General features: G+C 34.9%; 1 long non-coding RNA gene across 3 annotated transcripts; it reads right to left on the minus strand.

Moving 5' to 3' along the window:
- Nucleotides 1-2,733: 2,733 nt before the first annotated feature.
- LOC114314651 (uncharacterized) lies at nucleotides 2,734-22,958 on the minus strand. 3 transcript variants are annotated; one of them, XR_014328891.1, is made up of 6 exons: nucleotides 22,870-22,958; nucleotides 7,302-7,357; nucleotides 7,146-7,193; nucleotides 6,850-6,941; nucleotides 6,682-6,736; nucleotides 2,734-2,934 (listed from the first exon to the last, which is right to left on the minus strand). It is a non-coding gene; the product is annotated as an uncharacterized LOC114314651 (long non-coding RNA). The 3 variants fall into 3 exon arrangements; XR_014328892.1 differs by having other exon boundaries at nucleotides 6,682-6,719; nucleotides 6,850-7,193; XR_014328890.1 differs by having other exon boundaries at nucleotides 6,850-7,193.

The following is a 22,958-nucleotide window of genomic DNA, read 5'->3' on the forward strand; positions in this document are numbered from 1 at the left end:
AATTAATATATTAATTAATATATTAATTAGTATTTGTAGCACTCCTTCATTTAATAATGTCCTCCTCAAGTAAGAAATCAAGGTGCAAAATAACTCCCCCTCAAAGTAATGACGAGTTGGCGTTTGATTTGAAAGGTTGTTGTAGATAGCACCTAAACAAGTTTTTTTGGACTCCCATCCTTCATAATTTTTTTATTATAATTCTACCCTCTCATTAAATTTGATTTCTACCGGTATTCATACCATCTAAACCCTAACCTTAATCACCTTACGCTTTAACCACTACCCATCTTCACCATCTCCAGCCATCACTACTATCTCTGACCGTTACCCTGAGCTTTTCCTACCTCTAGCCATTACCCTCAGTCCATTCCCACCATCACCAACCTTCTCTGTTCTCCACTGTCATCACCATAGTTCTAAATATCGGCCGATACGCTACGTATCGGCCGATACGTATCGGAAAAATGGGGTACCGCGACGGATACAGGCCGATATACCACTGAGATTGAAAATCGCAGGAGTATCGGCCGAGTCCCGGTACGTATTGGCCTGTAAGCGTTACACAAGCCGCGACGGGCCGATACTCATCGGTTCGGACCGGTACAGGAAAAAAAAAGTTGAAAAACTTTTGAAATGATTTTTAAAATTTCACCACCGCGACACCCGATTCCCGATACGTACCGATCGATACTACCGATACCGATACTCCGCGATCGATACCGTTACGTTACGCGATACCGCGATTTAGAACCTTGGTCATCACCCAACCTATCACCACCTCTCCCAGCCACTACCATTGCCCAAGGAGAGAGAGAGAGAGAGAGAGAGATGGGGGATCACAACAGGAATGAAAAATGAAATGAAAAGAAAAATGAAGGGGCTTGTAATAGGAGATGGATGAGAGGGGTTAGGCAGTGGTGGGGGAGAGGAGAATGTACGGGTTGTGAAAGAGAGAAGAGTAGCGAGGACAGTTTGGGGGTGCTTAGAAAGGTCAAAAAGGATTGGAAAGAGATTGATGAGGGTGGGAAAGGGCTGCCAGAGGTGGTGGTGGTGGCAATTGTGGGTGGCAAGGGTTAGGGTTTCAAAATGGTAGGGATGAGAGCAAAATTGGGATTACGGTAGGTGTTCAAAGAAAAGAAAAAAAAAAAAAAGTGAGGATTAATGTAGGTGGGTGGGGATTCAAAGAAATGAGAGGTCAAAGAAGTAATGTAATATAGCATTATCCAATTTAAAATGATCTATTCTTTTGCTTATAGACCATTTTGTCCTTGATTTATATTTGATTTCTTAACAAATTTTATTAATTAAATTAAATTAACACTGTGAAAGTTAAAGATAAAATTGATACAATTGAAATTATAAGAACTAAATTAATGTAAGATACAAATTATAAAAATTACGAATATAATTTATCTTAAAATATACAATGATAAATCAGAAAAATATAATGTGAGAGTGGGATAATCACACAAGATCTTCCTCTTACCTCGAAAAGGCAAATAAATACATGTTAAAATATTAATAAATATTAAACTTAATAAGACAAGGTAAGCTTTATGTTAATGGAGTCTTCATTTGATTTTTTTTACTCATTTTGGTGACCTAGTGAAAAAGATGCTCCATTGGGATTATGGAGTGGCATTGGTGACAACCTTATCAGCCATCCCACAAGTAAATATCATATGCAGTGTGTAAGCTCCACTCTCAATAGTCATACTCTTGTTGGTGCATAAAATCAACATGTTATTTCAATATTAATATTATTGTGTGGAATTCCATCGAAGCCTTGGGTACACTATATTAGCTACATCCCACTAGTTGAGTTACCAATATAACACTATATTAGCTACATCCCACTAGCTGAGTTGCCAATATAACTATTATTGTAGATATTGGTGGAATATTAAGTGAAAAGTGATTTTATTTTTTATTTATTTTTATTTTTATTTTTATTGTTTAGATGTCTATATTAATTTATGTGCATCTTGATTAAACTTGAAATCCACACAAAGCTCTTCCTCTACGTAAATAAAGCAAATCTTGGATAGAATTTGTATGTGTGACCCCAAAGAATTGATAGTACTTAGGTAGAGTTGAACCTAAGACCTGAATAGAGCACACCTTAGGTTCTAAGTTGTAGTCATTAGACCAACCCCATAAAATTGTGAAAAGTGAAAAGTTAGAGACAACCTGGAATAAATGGGCACTACTAAAATTTCAGGTTTTGCGACGGCAAAATGCCGTCGCTAATACTCCTAATGCCGTCTCAAAAACCTTTTAGCAACGACAAATGATTTTTAGCGATGGCAAAGGGAGGTCACAACAAAGCGTTGCAAAAAAGTTTTTTTTGCGACGGCAATTATTGCCTTTTGTGACAGCATTTTACTATCGCCTATAATATATAAAAAATTGAGATCTTTTGCGATGACATTGTTTTACCGTCGCTAAAAGTTTTATTTGAGACGACAAAAAATACTGTCACAAATTGTTTTTTGTGGCAACAGCATGACCACTGTCGCCAATGGTTCTAATGTTTTTCGTGACGGTGTCGTGCCGTCGCAAAAAAATAAATAAATAAAATAAAATAAAATAATTAAAAATATTAAAATTACCTATATTAAATGAAAAACAATTGGAAAAGAAACTAATAATTGCATAATAATATAAAAATTCCTGTATAAAAATAACAATTTCTCCATAACAAAAATATTTTTGCATTCATAACTACACATCAACAAAATTATCCCATTACAAAATGTTCCATAATACATATATAATATTTAAATACATAATGTTTTTTATAATTCAAAATAACATAAACCAAAATTAAAAGTTTTCCTCATCATTCTCTTTGGGTAACAAAAACAAAAGTTAGTCGTATTCTTCACAAGCATGCATTCCACAAGAAGCAAACTCCTACTCGGGAAACATCTGAAAACAAAAAATAAAAATAATTAATGACAATATAATTATGTGTTAATATGCTAATTACAAAAAAATAAAAAAAATTTAACTACTATACAATTACAAAGATAATTAAGTAAATAATTTTGCCTAGATCGAAATCCAGAACTAACTCCCAAACTACGAACCCGATTCGAGTCTCATCTTCTCACATAAGTCACTTGTGCCTAAGCAGTCGTGTGTGCTAAGTTTCGTGCTAATCCGACAACGTTTGGTGATTTTGGGGTGTCAAAACCTTGAATTCTAAGTTTCTTAAAGAACTAGTTTGCCTAAATTGAAATCCGGCTCTAACTCCCAAACCGGGAACCTGATTCGAGTCCTGTCTTCTCCCACAAGTCTCTCATGCCAAGGCGGTCGAGTGTCCCAAGTTTCGTGCTAATCTGACAGCGTTTGGTGATTTTGGGGCATCAATATCTTGAATTCTAAGTTTCTTAAAGAACTAGATTGGCTAGAGTGAAATCCGTCTCTAACTCTCAAATCGAGAACCCGATTCGAGTCCTGTTTTCTCCCACAAGTCTCTTATGCCTAGGCGGTCATGTGTGCCAAGTTTCGTGCTAATCTGACGCTGTTTGGTGATTTTGTGACGTCAACATCTCGAATTCTAGATTTCTTAAGGAACTAGTTTGCCTAGATCGCGATCCAACTCTAACTCCCAAACCGGGAACCCGATTCGAGTCTCGTCTTCTTCCACAAGTCTTTCATGCCTAGGCGGTCGTGTATGCCAAGTTTCGTGCTAATCCAACGCCGTTTGGTGATTTTGGGGGCGTCAACACCTCGAATTCTAAATTTCTTAAAAAACTAGTTTGCCTAGAGTGAAATTCAGCTCTAACTCCCAAACTGGAAACCCGATTCGAGTCTCGTCTTCTCCCACAAGTCTCTCGTGCCTAGGCGGTCGTGTGTGTCAAGTGTCGTGCTACTCCGACGCCCTTTGGTGATTTTGAGGCATTAACACTTCGAATTCTAAGTTTCTTAAGAAATTAATTTTTCTAGAATGAAATCCTTCTCCAACTGCCAAATCAGGAACCCAATTTGAGGCCAGTTTTCTCCCATAAGTCTGTTGTGCCTAGACGGTCATGTGTGCCAAGTTTCGTGCTACTCCAACGCCGTTTGGTAATTTTGGGGCATTAACACCTCGAATTCAAAGTTTCTTAAGAAACTAGTGTGTCTAGAGTGAATCAAACTCTAACTCCCAAATCGGGAAACCGATTCGAGTCCCATCGTCTCTCACAAGTCTCTTGTGCCTAGGCGGTTGTATGTGTCAAGTTTCGTGCTAATTCGACACCATTTGGTGACTTTGGGGCATCAACACCTCGAATTCTAAATTTCTTAAGAAACTAGTTTGCCTAAAGTGAAATTCGACACTAACTCCCAAATCGGGAACCCGATTCAAGTCCTGTCTTCTCCCACAAGTCTCTCGTGCCTAGACGGGCGTGTGTGCCAGGTTTCATGCTACTCTAACGCAGTTTGATGATTTTGGGACGTTAACACCTCGAATTCTAAGTTTCTTAAGACACTAATTTGTCTAGAGTGAAATCAAGTTCTAACTCCCAAATCGGGAACCCGATTCGAGCCGTCTTCTCTTACAAGTCTCTTGTGCCTAGGCGGTCGTGTGTGCCAAGTTTCGTGCTAATTCAACACCATTTGGTGATTTTGGGGCATCAACACCTCAAATTCTAAATTTCTTAAGAAACCAGTTTGCCTAAAGTGAAATTTGGCACTACCTAAATCGGGAACCCGATTCAAGTCCCGTCTTCTCCCACAAGTCTCCCGTGCCTAGACGGTTGTGTGTTCTAGGTTTCATGCTACTCTAACACAGTTTGGTGATTTTGGGGCGTTAACACATCGAATTCTAAGTTTATTAAGAAACTAGTTTGTCTAGAGTGAAATCCGGCTCTAACTCCCAAATCGGGAACCCGATTCGAGTCCCGTCTTCTCCCACAAGTCTCTCGTGCCTAGGCGGTCGTGTGTGTCAAGTGTCGTGCTACTCTGACGCCCTTTGGTGATTTTGAGGCATTAACACTTCGAATTCTAAATTTCTTAAGAAATTAGTTTTTCTAGAGTGAAATCCTTCTCCAACTGCCAAATCAGGAACCCAATTTGAGGCCAGTTTTCTCCCATAAGTCTGTTGTGCCTAGACGGTCGTGTGTGCCAAGTTTCGTGCTACTCCAACGCCGTTTGGTAATTTTGGGGCGTTAACACCTCGAATTCAAAGTTTCTTAAGAAACTAGTGTGTCTAGAGTGAATCAAACTCTAACTCCCAAATCGGGAACCCGATTCGAGTCCCATCGTCTCTCACAAGTCTCTTGTGCCTAGACGGTTGTATGTGTCAAGTTTCGTGCTAATTCGACACCATTTGGTGATTTTGGGCTGTCAACACCTCGAAAAAACATGTTTGGTGGTTAACAAAAAACATGTTTGGTTGGTCCTGAAACATTATAGGGCCATGTCCCAGGCCAATCACAAACCCACATTCAATGAAAAGACATCCATTCTCCCTAGCAAAGTCAATTCCCTCTTTTTTATTGACAACCTTTTGACTTTCCTAGCAAAGGAATAGTTGAGAGGCTGAGTGCACCTTTATTTTGCGCAAACTTCATCATACTATCCAGTATCCAATAATGCAACATTGGATCATAAATTTGGGAGACAAAGCAAAATTTAACACAATTTCTCAGAAACTAAGTAATTTTATTTGATTTCTCCTAGCACATGCTTAAGTTGAAAGAATTCTAAATAAAACTTTTGCATGATGTATCTTATCAATCTTGTTGCCAAGAAGCATCTTGATGCAATCTTAATTTGTTAAGTACAGGTCATTTCTTTTGCCCACACATCAGATAGATTTGTAAATGTTTCTTGCCGTGTTACAACATAAACTGTTCAATTCCAAAGTCAATTAGGTTCATTGAATATGTGAAGCGTTCAAAATCTTTGAGATGAGGAGACTGTGTGAAAGAATTCAGAAAAACTACTTGCAGTGATCAGGTAATGTAAATCTTATATAGTTATTTAGTAACAAAAAAAATAACAATTACCAATAAAAATGCTTATAATATTAAACTAAAATACAAAAGAACTTTACCAAACTTCAACCCACACACATTCCGACAAATAAAAGTCCCTTAAGAAAGTGACAAGTACCAGAGAGGAGATTTATCAGAGCACATAGATAAAGAATTACCACAACTACACAAAGAAAACTCAATTTCCTCAATTAGTTATCAGAGATATTGTACTCTCTTATCACAAATGCTGCAATAGAATGCAACTCCTTTGTTCTTACACAGCCAACATGATCAGTGTTTTAATTCTAACATCATGATGTAGTGTGTGATGCCCCAAAAGTTCTAAGAGAACCAATTGATTGGGATTTAAACATTAAGAGACTGAGGCCTACACAAGTTATGCAAGAAACATGGGGCTTCTTGATCTCTCCTAATAAGGTAACTCAAATGTTAAAACTCTGAGATGTGCAAGTATCTAATCTTCGAAATAAATACATAAAACTCAACTCAACAAAATCTGCTCCCAACTATTTCTTTCGCTAGTTGTCTGTCCTAGGCCATAACTCTCATAAGAAATTAATAAATAGATAAAAATAGTTAGACAGCAATACAACACAAAACATTGTCAGTCCACTAAGAATCTTAGACAAGTTAGCAGCCAAAAAAATGTGCAGATTGCGTATGAATCAATTATGGATAGCTTACATACCATATGTAAATTAGACCTGAAGTGGCACACATAAACAGCTGCACATTTTGACAAACTAAAATAAATACAAAGACAACAATTCAGTGTCCAAACTCTCACACTTAACTATATCCACTGCATAATGAATAGACTATTTTGTTCATTTGGGTCATAGTTTAAAAAAATTACCCATATGCAGAAGTTCTTGCCAAATGATTCTATCTCAACTTTAATAACTCAGAAGGTTGTGACTGGATAACCAATATACATGATGAGGAACACTGCAAAAGGAAAAAACGAGGAAGGAGGAGAGGGACACTACAACCAATCACAAAATATCAAGCTCCATGTGCATAACTTAAGGATTTTGTCATACAAAAAGTAACACTGAAGGCACATATGTCAAAATTAAATCGATACAGAAAGGGACTACAGTTAGATAAACAATGAAGAACTAGAGAATTTACCCATTATTATTCCTTTACCTCCTCTATAATATGAACTAGTTAGTGTTCTGAATCTTTCCTGTCCAACTGCACCATGATAAATACAACAATCTTAACCAAACAAACCTTTTTTAGTAGTTAAAGACGGTATGAACATTGACAAATCCAATTCTTGCATTGAGTTTGAGCATTAACCTCAAAAAGTGAACCAAAGCAAGGAACTTTCCCATCCTAACAAATGCTCCATTTTCCTGCCATATTAATGTTACAAGTTCTTAACTGCATGGAGCAACATAATAATAAACAGTTCTATACTCTCTGTTTGCTTCCACTCTCTTCTTTTCCCCCCTCATTTACTCTTAGAGACAAGAATTTTATTAGAGAACAAAATGATAGTACATTGGAATTTGGGCCTCCCTCTAGGCACAGTTTCATAAGTGCTTAGAATTTCACATATGTTTCGCTGCACACATTCATAAGTGCTTAGAATTTCACATATGTTTCGCTGCACACATTTAATAAACCTAAGGCTGCATTACATTTCATCCTAACCACGGAATTTACTTCTTGGCGCCAAACTCATAGATATTTTGCTATTTTAGGCATCCCAATAACTATCTTTGCAACAAGGATTCATAATTTTGAATAATACAATTTATGTTTCTAGTTTGTTTAACTTCTTCTTCTTTTTTCTTTTTTTTTTTCTTTCTAATTTAATCATCAAATAATCTGTCTCTTTCTTAATTCTACATTGCTATACTTTATCCTACAAGGACCAACAGATTATAATGAAGTAGGAAGTAGGATGATCTAATAATATCCATATACATTTCCCACATGCTTCCCAATCTTCTTACTAGTCAAGCCCAAGGGGTCATATCACATGCACAATAGTAATTTGGAAACCACATATTATGCATACTCACAAAAGTTTCTGGTATTAAGCATAAAAAACATTAAGGTTATGAAAGGGAAAATTCTAGGATTTTAAAAGAAAACAAAACATAGAGGAAAAGAGGGCCAGCAGAGAGCAGAAGAACAACAAAGGCAACAACTGTAAGAATTTATTCTTAATTAGGCTGTCATTGACTATATTTTGTTTGGTTTGTAAAAAACGGGTTGAACGTGATTCAGATAGATTGACTGGTATGAGCCCAAAATTATTATTGTGATCCATAAAGTTTGGGCCATGGTCATCTTAGTGTATATATTATTTTATATGTGGATATGTGATATGGAGGTGTAAGGCTTGTTTTAAGTTATTTGAGTTCCTTAATGGGAGGGCCCAGTAATTGTTTTATTTAGGCCCAGTCCCCTCTCCTATCCTTATTAGGGTTTACATATATCTATATATATGTAGATCAAAGGGTTGTCAGCCCCATTGAAAAGACAACAAAAAGATTAGGAGAAGGAGGGGAAGAGCTGGTGCTAAAGTTTTCCAATTGTAAATGCCATCCAATTGTGAATGCCATATTCTTTCAAGGAAGCAAAACTCAAGACAATAACGAAATCAAACGGTATGTATCTGAGTTTATATTTTAGTAGTTACTTTTATTCATAGTGTTTTGATTTCTAGTATATAGATCCTATAATCTAACATGTGGTATCAGAGCAAGTTTATACTAGAATCAAAATCATGGCAGATTATTTCAGTAAAATTATTTTATAATTATAAGGAATAATGAAGAGGTATCATCATCTGCTCATGGACATCAATCCTCTGCTCACTGCAATCAGGTTTCATCACCATCTGCTCATGGACAGCTGTCTTTGTCTGTTAGACCTGCACCATCACAGATCTGTAAACTTAGTGGAATTAGTTGTGGTGGTTAAACTAGTTTGTTATGAGTTAGTTAATTTGTTTAGAGTTAGTTTCAGATTAGATATTTTGTATGATTTAGATACAGTATATAAACCAATGTAACCAACAGATTTGAAATAATGAAAATATATAAGTTTCCAAGAATCTCAATATGGTATCAAAGCATTAAGCTCTCGTGAGCAAGATCCACAAGTCTTCAATGGCTGATTTTTCTCTCCCACCAAATCTCAGTTTACTGATTTCCAATTTCAACTCTCTCATTACAGTGAAGCTCGAATCCAACAATTTCCTCATATGGAAATCTCAGATGACAAATGTGCTTAAAGCATCTGGATTTCTTGATCATGTTAATGGATCACATCCATGTCCATCTCCAGAACTCATTGATGAATCTGGAAAAACTGTTTCAAATCCAAGTTATGTGCAATGGCAATTGATTGATGCACATTTGCTCACTTGTCTTACTGCAACTCTATCTTCATCCATTTATTCCTCTGTTCTTCATCTGACTCAAAGTGATCAGGTATGGCAATTCTTAGAGAAGCAGTTTACGTCAGTTTCACGGTCTCATATTCATCAACTAAAAACCAAACTTCAAACTCTTCGTAAGAACTCATCTTCAATGGAGGTATATCTATCTCAAATCAAAGATCTTGCAGCACAGCTTGCTCTAGCTTCTGCAAAAGTTGATGATGAAGATCTGGTTTTCCTAACTTTGAATGGTTTACCAGAGGAATATGATGCTTTCAAAACTTCTATTCGTACTCGGTCTGAGCCTGTCAAAATGGAACATTTGTGTTCATTGTTATGTTCCGAATGCATTCATATTGAACAGAAACTTAAACAGTCTACTGGCACTGATCTTAATGTTGCCTACTCTGCCTCACGAGGATCATCTTCATCAGGTTATGATTCTTCAAATTTTGTTAATAGAGGTTTTCACTCTGCAAGAGGTAGAGGTTCTTATCGTGGTTTCAGAGGCAGATATAATGCTGTTCGAGGTGGCAGATTCAATAATAGATACCACAATAATCATAATAATAATAGATCCAGAGGAGTTTTTGCTTCCAACTCTAGATGTCAGATTTGTGGAGGTTGGAATCATAATGCTTTTGACTGCTGGCATTGACTGGATCCTAATTTTCAGCCTTTCTCAGGCAGCACTTCCTCTCAGTCTTCTCTGTCTCAGTCAAAGGCGTATGCTGCTTCAGTTCCTCAGTCCTATGCTACTTCAGTTCCTCAGTCTTCTTCTGATCCTCCCATACCTCCTTGGTATGTTGACTCTGCAGCTACCAATCATCTGACCAATGACTTGACTAATCTGCAACAATTTCAGCCTTATCAAGGTCAGGATCATGTTCAAGTTGGTAATGGCTCTTCCTTACAAATTAGTCATATAGGTAAAGGTATCTTGCCAACTCCACAGTTTTCTTTTCCTCTCTCAAATCTTCTTTATGTTCCTGCCATTTCTTCAAATCTTTTATCTGTACATCAACTCACCAAAGACCTCAACTGTCTTGTTATTTTTGATGCTAACACTTTTGTCATTCAGGACAAATGCACGAACAAGATTCTACATAGAGGTGTTAATATCAATGGTCTTTACCAGTTCATTCCTTCATCTGAACAATGTTCTTCTCCTCAAGTTTTTCAATCTAGCACTTCAGCACCTGTGCTTCAGTCACCTACTTCAGCCCCTGTGTCTGATAGCACTCCAGCTTCTGTGTTTCAGTCAAGCACTTCAGCACCTGTGTCTGATATGCTTTGGCATCAAAGATTAGGCCATCCATCCTCTTTAAAGCTTCAGCATCTGGCTGGCGTTTTACCAAATAAATTGTCTTTTAATAAGGCCTTGTCTTGCCTTGATTATAATGTGTCTAAATCTCATAGACTTCCTTTCACATTGTCTAATGCTTCTGTCAATTGTCCCTTTGCCCTAGTTCATAGTGATGTATGGGGTCCCTTTACAGTAGATAATGCTCCATTTCGTTTCTATGTTTTGTTTGTGGATGATTACAGTAGATTTACTTGGGTGTATCCTTTGAACTACAAGAGTGAGGTGTATGATAAATTGCTTGTATTCAAAGCATATATTGATACTCAATTTCAGACTTCTCTTAAAATACTTCGGACTGATTGTGGCACTGAATTTGTCAATAAAAGAATTGATACTTTGCTGTCTTCTCATGGCATTATTCATCAACGTAGTTGTCCCTATACTCAAGCTCAAAATGGCATAGCTGAACGCAAACACAGACACATTATTGAAACTACCATCACTTTGCTTCATCACTCAGCTGTTCCAATTAAGTTTTGGTTTGATGCCATTGCCGCAGCCACATTTCTCATTAACAGAATGCCTTCTAGTATTTTACATCACAAGACACCTTTTGAAATGTTGTTTCATAGAATACCTGATTTTTCTCTTTTTAAAGTGTTTGGTTGCCAGTGCTTCCCTTGGTTAAAGCCTTATGCTCCTCACAAGCTGGCACCAAAATCCATGTCTTGTGTTTTCTTAGGATACCATCCTACTATTAAGGGATATAGATGTCTTGAGCCTCTTTCTGGAAAAATCTACATTTCTAGGCATGTCATTTTTAATGAATCATGTTTTCCTTTCTCTCAGCAACAGTCCTCAGTTTCCTCTTCTTCATCTTCAGATTTATCTACTCTTACATCCTTTTTCTGGCCTTCTTCACTCAGTTCTTCATCTGCTACTCCTACTGTAATGACCCCAAAGTGCGTATAGAAAGTTATCCTTATTTAATTAGGGGTTAATGTGCTTGCTATTGGAATTGAAGAACTATCCGTTGGGTTATGTCTTTAAAACTGGAATTGGTGACCTTTACCAAACAATCTAAAATTTTTCCCTCCACTCGAGCGGAGTAGTTGGCGCTCGAGCGTCCTTTTGGGGTTTCCAGTAATTTTGCAGGCGGACTGAAATTCTGGGAGAGGTGATTTTCCGCTCGAGCGTATAAGTGGGCGCTTGAGCGGGTCGCCTGGTTAAGTTTGATTCTGAGACACATGGACTCATTTTTGATGTTCTTCTTAGTGTGTTTGGAATAGTCTTACCTTATTTTGGGGTATTGATTGAGATGATAAGATGATGGTAAAGTAAGATTGGATCAAAAACTTTAATTTGAATAATTCGATTACGACCAACCGTCACTCTTTTTACCTTTTCTTGTTCCACACTTGGAATTTGGATGTGAGGTTAGAACCATTGGAAAGCTTATTTTCGGGGCTTCAATTTGAGCACAAGAATGACCTAAAACGGAGTCCGGATGAGAGAGTTACGCCTGTTTGAAATTTTCATATCTGTGCTGAAAACAGGTACGCTCGAGCGGGAATTCCTCCGCTCGAGCGGGAATTACGGGACAGCAGCTTAAAATGAGATTTTTTGGATCATTTCTTACATTTTCCTTTTCCCCTCTTCATCCCTCTCCCCTAGGTCCGAAAACCCTAGGTCCTTAATCTCCAAAACCTTCCATTTCTCTTAGTTTTGATCAAGATCATCCATCAAAAAGTGAAGAAGCATGAAGATTATTATGTTCTACCGGTTGGAATTTCGAGATTTTGGAGGATTCTTCTCAATCCTTGCTCCTTTGTTTGATTCTTGAGGTAAGGGTTTTAATACTCTTCAATATTTACATCCATAGATAGATTTGAGGTATTTTCATTGTATAATGGTTCAATTTTCATTAATGTTATGTATATAGAAGAAATTATGAGATTTTGGGAATTTTGGGTTTGAACATTGGGGGTTTTAAGGTTTGTGATGTTGGGAATTAAATTGATGGGTTTAAGTGATGGATTGAGAATCCTAGATGTAAAATTATTTGGAAAATTGGAATTAGGAGTGATGATTTAAGAAGTTTGATTTTTGTTAACAATCCTCTTTTTCCTTGAAACCCTAGGTTGATTATTGATGATAACCAAAGATTTAACCCAAATTGAAAGTAGAATAATGAAATTGAGGTATTGAATTATGTATATACAAGTTTAATTGGAATTTGGTGATATTTGGAAATTATGTTTAGAATGTGCGAATGAACTTTGTTATGAGCACTGTGAATCATGTCTTAATGAGAAAGGAGATTGGGGGGAAGGGTTTGTGGATGATGTAAGCTTGGCTACGGAATATTGAATTGAGTCTTAGCAATTTAATTTGAATTATGTGGAATTATATTTGGTTGTATTGAGTTGAATAATATTAAGTAGTGTGGATTGTATTGGATAGTGATAATTATGTGAGGTTATGTCGAAGTGTGTTAAATGTTGTTGAATTGAATTGTGTAGGATTATCTGCAGGGACGGACCTAGCATCTAAACACTGTGAGTAGTAGTACTTCGATGTATCTTTAATCATTAATGATTATTGTTATTGACGTTATGATCTTCGTCATAAGAATTATGTTGACATGTATGTTATGTATGCTACGTAAATGTTGTGAAATTATGGTAACATCAAAGGCGTATGCTATATGAGGAACATTGTGAAATTATGGAAACATCAAAAAGGATTTGTGAAATATGCATATCGAATTTGTGAAGTATGGATCACCAACTTGTGAAATATGAAACGACGTGGCCGAGGGCCATTTGTGAATTATAAATCTATGTGGCCAAGGGCCATTTGTGAATTATAAATCTATGTGGCCAAGGGCCATTTGTGAAATATGAAGTTATGTGACCAAGGGCCATTTGTGAATTATAAATCTATGTGGCCAAGGGCCATTTGTGAAATATGAAGTTATGTGACTAAGGGCCATATGTGAAGATTAAATCTATGTGGCCAAGGGCCATTTGTGAAATATGAAGTTATGTGACCAAGGGCCATATGTGAAGATTAAACCTATGTGGCCAAGGGCCGACTTGTGACTTATGAAGCTATGAGGCCAAGGGCCAAACTTGTGAACTTGTGAATCTAAAGGGCCGAAGGCCGATGTGATAAGTTGTGACTCTATGAAACCCAAAGGCTATTGTGAATGTGAAAACCTCTCAGGCCAAGGGCCGGACTATGAAATTGTGAAACCGATAAAGTCATCTGTAATCTAATGAAAATGTGCTACTTTTCGTTACTAATTATCAGGAATGTCCTGTCAACTTTACGTTAATTATGTCAACTCATGGGAATGATGTAACGGTTACCATTAGGACTCTGTTAATTACAAGGCAAGGCAAGGCAACTATGTTAACATATATGAATGATTAAACAAAGGTATATGCTATTGATTAATAGAGCACGTAGAGTAAGTCATTTACCCAAAAGAGCTTATGTTCATTCTGGAATGATGGATTCTGAGTAAATATAAGAGTAGCTATGTGCATCCATATGAATTGAAGTTATTTTGCTATGATGCTTATAAATTGGAAGTTATTCAGAATCTACGTTATAAGTGCAAAGTTTAGAATCATTGTGTGAACCTCATGAGAATGTGAATTAGTCTCTCATTGTTAAGCGTACGATAATGACATGGTACAACAAGAAATGCTCTAGTTATGATATGTTCCGTTCGAATTAATGAATGATGTTCAAGTGTGTTTTAGGCATGTTTTCAGTATGTTACAAGTTCAAGCATATTCAGGTATGTTTCAAGTGTATGTTGCAAGTTTAAGTTTGTTATAAGTTCAAGGATGTTACAAGTTCTTTGTTTCAAGGGCCTTAGTGCCATATGTTATAAGGGCTTCATGCCACATGTTTCAAGGGCTTATAGCCACCATGTTTATGTTGCAAGATTGAACCTAAGGCCATTATGTGCTTAGCACAGAATCAGACTAACTATGTGAACTCTACATCTTTATATGCATTGCCCTGTGTTATGTTTCAAATTAAGCATTGTTTTATTCATGTATTACTATTCACTGAGTTCGGCTCACTCTCTGTTATGTCTGTTTCTGTAGGTCACCAATCAGATGGTCAGTCCTAGCCATGACGCTGCCTTCCTTTGTCAACCGTCGTGTGTCCAGGCATTATACACAGTCATTGATTTTGTTAAGCTGATAAGATGTTGGCTTGCTTTTTGAATGTCTATCTAAGAGTGATGTATATAGCTCTCATGTTTTTGTATATGCCCAATAATAGGGCTGGGTCTGTATATATATATGTATATAACCGATGTTCAGGTGTATGTTTTAGATTTTATTTGTTTGTTAAAAGTTTGTGATCCTGGCATGATAGTAGTAGCTTGATGGAGTTTGTTTCCAATGTCAAATTTTAATATTTAGTGCTTCCGTTCAGGCCCCATATATATAGATATAAAACAGGTTAAGTGTCCGTTTCTTAAGTGGTCATGGCCAAACTTCTAGGGGCGGGTTTGGGGCGTGACACCTACTCAGTCTCCTTCTTCATCTGTTTCATCTCCTACTCCTTCTGAGCCCTGTCCCAGATCTGAGTCTACTCCTCCTACTCCTCCTCTTCCTCAGCCTATACCTATTTCCTCCATTACTATTGATTTACCTCCTCCTTCTCTTCCTTTCTCCATGTCTAACATACATCCCATGATTACTAGATCTAAACATAAACTTCCTCACTGTTTTTCTGCTAAAGTATCTCTTCTTGAAACTGAACCTACATCTGTTCATGATGCTCTTCACTCTCCTGTGTGGTTTCAAGCCATGCAGGAAGAATATCAAGCTCTTCAACAACAAGGCACTTGGGACCTTGTTCCTCTTCCTTCTCATAAAATTGCCATTGGGTGCAAATGGGTTTTTCGCATTAAAAGAGATTCCAATGGTACTATTGCTCGTTATAAAGCTAGATTGGTGGCCAAGGGATTTTTACAACAAGAGGGTATTGATTTCCATGAGACTTTTAGTCCCGTGGCTAAACAACCCACTATTCGAATCTTTTTAAGTGTTGCTCTTCAATCTCAATGGTCTATCAAACAGCTTGACATCTCCAATGCATTTCTTCATGGTACTCTTCAAGAAGAGGTCTATATGCTGCAGCCTCCAGGGTTTGAACAATCTTCTACTCATGTTTGCAAACTCAAGAAGGCCTTGTATGGTCTCAAACAAGCCCCTAGGGCTTGGTACTCCACTTTTTCAACTTTCTTACTTTCTCAAGGATTCACCAACAGTCTGTCTGATGCCTCTCTTTTTATCAGAAAAACTTCTACAAGTCTCACTCTGCTCTTGGTGTATGTTGATGACATCTTATTAACTGGTGATGATTCTGCTTTCATTGATCTACTTCTTCAACACATGCACCAGTCATTTTCCATGAAAGACCTTGGTTCTTTGTCTTATTTTCTGGGCATTTCAGTTCAGTCTGATGAGCATGATTCCTTTTTATCTCAAGCTAAATATGCTGTTGCATTATTGCACAAAGCTGGAATGGCCGACTGCAAACCATGTTCCTCTCCTATGGTTGTTAAAGCTGTGTGTTCTACAACTGATTCTCTGCCATTTGCTCAGCCCTCACTATATCGAAGTTTGGTTGGTGGCCTGCAATATTTGACTATTACCAGACCTGATCTCTCCTATGCTGTTAATCAAGCATGTCAGTTTATGTCTCTCCCTACTAATGCTCATTTTCAAGCTGTTAAGAGGCTCCTTAGATATGTTAAAGGGACTCTCCATTATGGTCTCTTTTTCACCCCAAGTTCATTTGCTCTTTCTGCCTTCTCCGACTCTAACTGGGCCAATGATAGTCTTGATCGAAAATCAACCTCTGGCTATTGTGTATATCTCGGCTCAAACTTGATTTCATGGTCCGCTAAAAAGCAAGCAACTGTTTCTAGATCATCCACTGAAGCTGAGTATCGAGCCTTAGCTCATGCCACAGCTGAGCTCACTTGGATTCAACAATTACTTAAGGACTTCTGTGCCTCATCTTCTACTGTTCCTGTCATATGGTGTGATAGTTTATCTGCCATGGCCTTAGCATCCAACCCTGTTTTCCATTCACGGTCCAAACATATAGAAATCGATTGTCATTTTATTCGGGAAAAAGTAGTTGCCAATCAGATTGCACTTAAGTATATTCCTACCATGGATCAGGTTGCTGATATTTTCACAAAGCCTCTTTCGCCTTCCAGATTTCATTACCTTCGTGACAAGCTGCTAGTGGTTTCTTCCCCTATCCGCTTGAGGGGGGCTGAAGAGGTATCATCATCTGCTCATGGACATCAGTCCTCTGCTCACTGCAATCAGGTTTCATCACCATCTGCTCATGGACAGCTGTCTTTGTCTGTTAGACCTGCACCATCACAGATCTGTAAACTTAGTGGAATTAGTTGTGGTGGTTAGACTAGTTTGTTATGAGTTAGTTAATTTGTTTAGAGTTAGTTTCAGATTAGATATTTTGTATGATTTAGATACAATATATAAACCAATGTAACCAACAGATTTGAAATAATGAAAATATATAAGTTTCCAAGAATCTCAATAAATAAATTAATATTTCTTTTACTGAATGATGTTTTTGCATCTCAAAATTGTGCTTTATTAATTTCAAGCAAACTTTTTCAATGTAACGAGTACATACTGTTTGAGTATTGATAGTTTCCTTCCAATTGTATTATATAAAATAAAAATAAAAATAAAGTAATTTAGATCTGGTAGTTTTACGAAAATTGTGAAGTATGGACGTGTGTATATTGAATCTGTATTGATATATATATATATATATATATTTCAAATCTTACCTAATCAAATATTTGTAAAACATATGAAACATATTCATTTTTATGACTTTTACATAAACATTAAGATTGTTTAAGAGTTCTATATCATGTATATCACTTTGGTGTATTTTTTGTAAATTCATATGCGAATTTTGGTTGGCCGTGAGCTATTATTTTTGAGTAACTGTTTAGTAGTGATTCGTAATATGATATTATATATGCTTTGATGGGTTACATATTGCATTATTATTAATAAATAAATAAAGTTTTAAAGGTGGACAAATATTTATTTTGTAGTCTCAGTTGGAAGATTTTTGAATCAATATGGGTGATACTGCCGAAGTGGTTAACTTATTGAGATTTAAAGTGATTTACCAATAAGGATTCTGGGAAGCTCTTCTAATATTATATCACTCAATTACCTACCCAAAGGGGGTTAATTGAGTGTATTAATTTTAGAGGTAGTGTGAGCCGCTAGTAAGGGAAATTTTATTATTTTTGAAAGAATTTATCTACCCAAAGGAGATAATTTCTTGATAAATCATTCTTGCTAGTTGACTTGTTTATAGGTGTTAGAATGTGTCTTATATATTTAGCCCAAAGGTATTTATATGATGATACATTCTGAAACATCTAACAAGATTGTTAAAGTTTATTTGCAGCCCATTGTTGTGAGATTATAATTATTGCCCAAATATAATTAATTAAGATTATATTAAAGTTTAAAGATGTTGATTGTATTCTATATATTCAACCCAAAGGTGTTTATATAGTGATACATTCTGGCACATCTGAGAATATTGCTAAAGTTTATTCGCAGCATATTCTTGTGAGATTATACTAATTGCCTATGTATAATTGAAAGTTGGAGTTGTGAACATGCTTTCTATATATTCAGTTTAAGAGTGATATATTTTAAATATTTGAGAATATTAATTGTGATTATGAGATTATTATTGTCTATATATAATTGAATGATATTATATTGAATTGAAAGCAATGAAGGGGGATGTTTTTATAAAAATCAAATTTACTCCATTAAAGTTTTGATTATGAATCGGTTAAAAGATATTGAGTTAGCTTTAAGACTAACTGATTTAGATATTAACATACTTGAGAATGTGTCTTCTTAACCATTTATATTAAGACCTCAATATAGTGTGAAAGATTGAAATTATATTCAATGTTAACTATTTAAGAAAGTAGAGTTTTAAAATATTCACTAGGTGATTCTTATAAGAAAATCTAAATTATATTCTACAATGCTCTATATAATACCTTCGACTTTTACAAATCGTTATCTCTCTTCAGTATTTTATGTTTTCCTTTTCAGAATATTCCGCAAATCTCTTTATATATTATTAACTCAAGTAAGAAAAATTCTTTAGAATAATATAAAATATTTTTAATTGCTATGTATACTTATGTATACTTTATATATGGTACTAAGTTAAAAATATTTTTAAAACACTTTTGAATTACGAATTAATATAAAATTTAGTTAGAATAACTTTTGAGTTTGGGATTGTACAGAAGTAAAAAAAATTTGATGATATATTTTTTAAATCAAAATGGGACCTATAGCTATTTGTTGTTACTTGGTAAGTTGTCAATGGCTCTATTATCTTGCTTCTGACATAAGAATCTTTTAAGTTTTTAAAATGTGAAGTTATTAGATTGATGAACAATTTAAATATATAAATCTTCCTGTACACTTGTGCCTATTATAATAAATTGGTCCGTTCATTCTCACATAGAGAAAGTGAGAGTGCAAGTAGAATCTGAAGTGTCTATTCAGTCTATTGATAAAAGTTGAATATGTATGACATGTGCAACCTTCTAGACATTCTCATACAATTAAAAGATCCTTGCGATTATATTATTTTTCTAAATGAGCAATATCAAGAGATTGAAGAGATGATTGTTACGTATGATGAAGATATTAGCGTTTTGTAATATGGTAAATGAATTGGTACAAATTATTAATTAGATATAAGATCGTGTTATACCTTTTTAAAAGTTTGAAATCTAATGAGTATTTTTTTTTTAAAAAGATAAATAAATAAATACAATGCTATTGCAAGAGGTTGTGATTTGAAAAGAGTATTGTTCTTACCAATGTCATAAATATAGGTTTATAATTATTATGGTGGTATTGTATCATTTTTATCTTTTGCTTCACCAAACAAAATAAATTTGATTTGTAAGTTAAACAAATTTATCTATGGTTTTAAACGAATTTCTGAGTAATGATATTTAAAGGTTCACCAAATATTATTACTTGGCTTTATGGATAATACTATTAATTTAGGCATACATCTTAAGGTTAGTGGGAGCAATTTATTTTTCTTGATCCTTTATAGCGATGTAATTTTACTTATTAGTAATAATTTTGAATTAATACTTGATGTGAAGATATTGTTGTTAATAAATTTTTGGTATAAAATATCTTGATAAAGTATTTTATGTGTTTGAAATTGAGATACTTGAAAAATAACTTAGAGGATTATTTGTCTCATCTCAAAGAGCATACCTAGATCACATTTTTTACTGAATTTAATATGCAAAATTGAAAGCTTTACGTTGCTCTTCTTAATGATCGAGATTAATTAAGTAACATTCAGTATTCATAAAATGATTTTGAGAAAAAGTTCATGAGGAATGTCTTGTATGCTAGTGTTGTGAGAGTTTAATGAATTATGAAGTTTGAATTAAACTTGGTGTATATGCAATTAGTTTGTTAGACAATTATTATTTTATTTTAAGCCTTGACCATTGGATTGAAAGACATAAAGTGTCATGATATTTATAGAGAATTAAAGATTATACAATTAGCTATGGAAGAATTAATCATGTTAATATTATTGGTTGTATAATGTCGACTTTGGAAGTTGCTCAAATGATATATAGCGTCTGTTACTGGTTACATTTTTTTATGTTTGCATGAGATCTTGTTTCATGAAAGAGTTTTATAAAATCTCTTATAATTTTTCACTATACAAACATGTTTTAGAGTTCGACTTGAGTTATGTAATTAAAGAATTTTATTTCAGAGTTTGGAATTGTTAATTTCATCTCCAAACCTATAAAGATGTATTATGATATATGGTTTTAATTTTCTCTATGAAGAATAACAAAAACTCTGATGGTGTTAAATACATAATTTTAAAGTATTTCAGAATTACAGAGTTGTTAAAGATGATATTCTTTATGAGCACATGTTATAGAATACATACTAGTTGATCGTCTAAATATAGGGCTTAGGCCAAATTTTAGTTTACTAAATATATTGAGCATATGGGTACTTTACAGTTTTTTATGTGCTTGGTTAAAGAAATGTTTTTACCCATGAATATTATCTATGGTATATTTCAGTTAATAAAGTTTAATGTGTTTATTCACATTTTGTTTATAGTTATGTGTGTGTACGCATAAATGGTAATTGTCATATATGTATACCTCTTACATGAGCTCTTACAGTTATATTTTAATTTTGAGATATAAAGATTAACATTTTGGTTCAGAAGTATATATGGATCCATAAAGTATGATGCTTGGTTTAAAGCAGGAAAGACCTCGATTTAGAGGAATAAAGGCTTCTTTTGGAAGTGTAAAATGGAATAAAATTCCTTGCAGGGTCTTGTCAAGACCATACAGAGGACTGAATGTGGAATTAGCATGTTATATAATTTTTGGATCAATTATGCTGAAATTTCACACTACACTTTATCACATATAGGAATCCATGTTGGTGAGATATTAGTGTTTGTAATTGTGGAAGGTGTTGTGTTGGTCAATAGCATAATTACCGCTACAGTTCGATATTAATATTTCTCATTGAACGGGATTTTGTACTGAGATGTTTTTATTCTGAATCATGTTTATGTGGCCACTAAAGTTGTTTAACCCAAGAGTCATTTTTTCTTAAATAAAATATTTTCTTAAAGTAGTAGTCAATGTTGCCTAAGTGGGAGAATGTAAGAATTTATTCTTAATTAGGCTGTCATTGACTATATTTTGTTTGGTTTGTAAAAAACGGGTTGAACGTGATTCAGATAGATTGACTGGTATGAGCCCAAAATTATTATTGTGATCAATAAAGTTTGGGCCATGGTCATCTTAGTGTATATATTATTTTATATGTGGATATGTGATATGGAGGTGTAAGGCTTGTTTTAAGTTATTTGAGTTCCTTCATGGGAGGGCCCAGTAATTGTTTTATTTAGGCCCAGTCCCCTCTCCTATCCTTATTAGGGTTTACATATATATATATATGTAGATCAAAGGGTTGTCAGCCCCATTGAAAAGACAACAAAAAGATTAGGAGAAGGAGGGGAAGAGCTGGTGCTAAAGTTTTCCAATTGTAAATGCCATCCAATTGTGAATGCCATATTCTTTCAAGGAAGCAAAACTCAAGACAATAACGGAATCAAACGGTATGTATCTGAGTTTATATTTTAGTAGTTACTTTTATTCATAGTGTTTTGATTTCTAGTATATAGATCCTATAATCTTACAACAACAACCAGAAAGAAGCAGCGTCATGGTACTCAGCTATTCATTCTTACTCCCAAAGATCATGCCCATCTGTTAACGGTATTTTTCTTCTCTTTTTTCTGCCTTTTACCAATTAAGTTTTATTATAATCATTTGCCTTGTCAACTGAAATGTAATAAAGCTTTTACTTTTTATTATATCAGCAAATGATTACAATATGATAATTGCAATAAGTTTAGCTCATGTCCAACACTTTCAATAGGTATATTTGTTTATTAGAGTTAAATCCAGTTTCTTGTATAGAAGGAAATTAATATCAAAACAAATGATTAGTAAAAAAAAAATGTCATTGCCTATAAAATAATAAAGAAACGAATTTGATTCAATGTATCACAAAATTCACTTTCTATAAGTATATAGGATAACATTAAATTACATACAAATATATATATATATATATATATAAAGAAAGTATATACATAGAGAATTGAGGAGAATATAATGTAATGAGAACAAAATTTTCTAGGCATTTTTTCCCTAAACAGAGAATGTAAATGAGTAATTTTCTAGGCATATGGAAATTTTCAGGGCATATTGAAAAAAAATAAAATAAATAAGAGAAAGTGAAACCAGGGGCCAACTCAAAACTTTCTGGGCATACTCAAAATTTTACTTAAAAAAAAAAAAAAAGAATTCACATAAGGTCATCAACCTAGAGCATGAGATTCAAGCCTTGAAGATAAAAAAAATAAAATATAAATAAATAAAGTGAGAGAGAGAGAGAGAGAGAGAGAGAGAGAGAGAGAATGCATACCAATGTTAGGGTTTACGACGGCAGCAACTTGCTTAGCAAATTCAAGCTCTCTAGAATCCCTGGTTCCTTATATTATAGTGTGCTTCGAC

The sequence above is a fragment of the Camellia sinensis genome, chromosome 5, assembly GCF_055761805.1.
Source record: "Camellia sinensis isolate YWXY chromosome 5, ASM5576180v1, whole genome shotgun sequence".
NCBI lineage: Eukaryota > Viridiplantae > Streptophyta > Magnoliopsida > Ericales > Theaceae > Camellia > Camellia sinensis.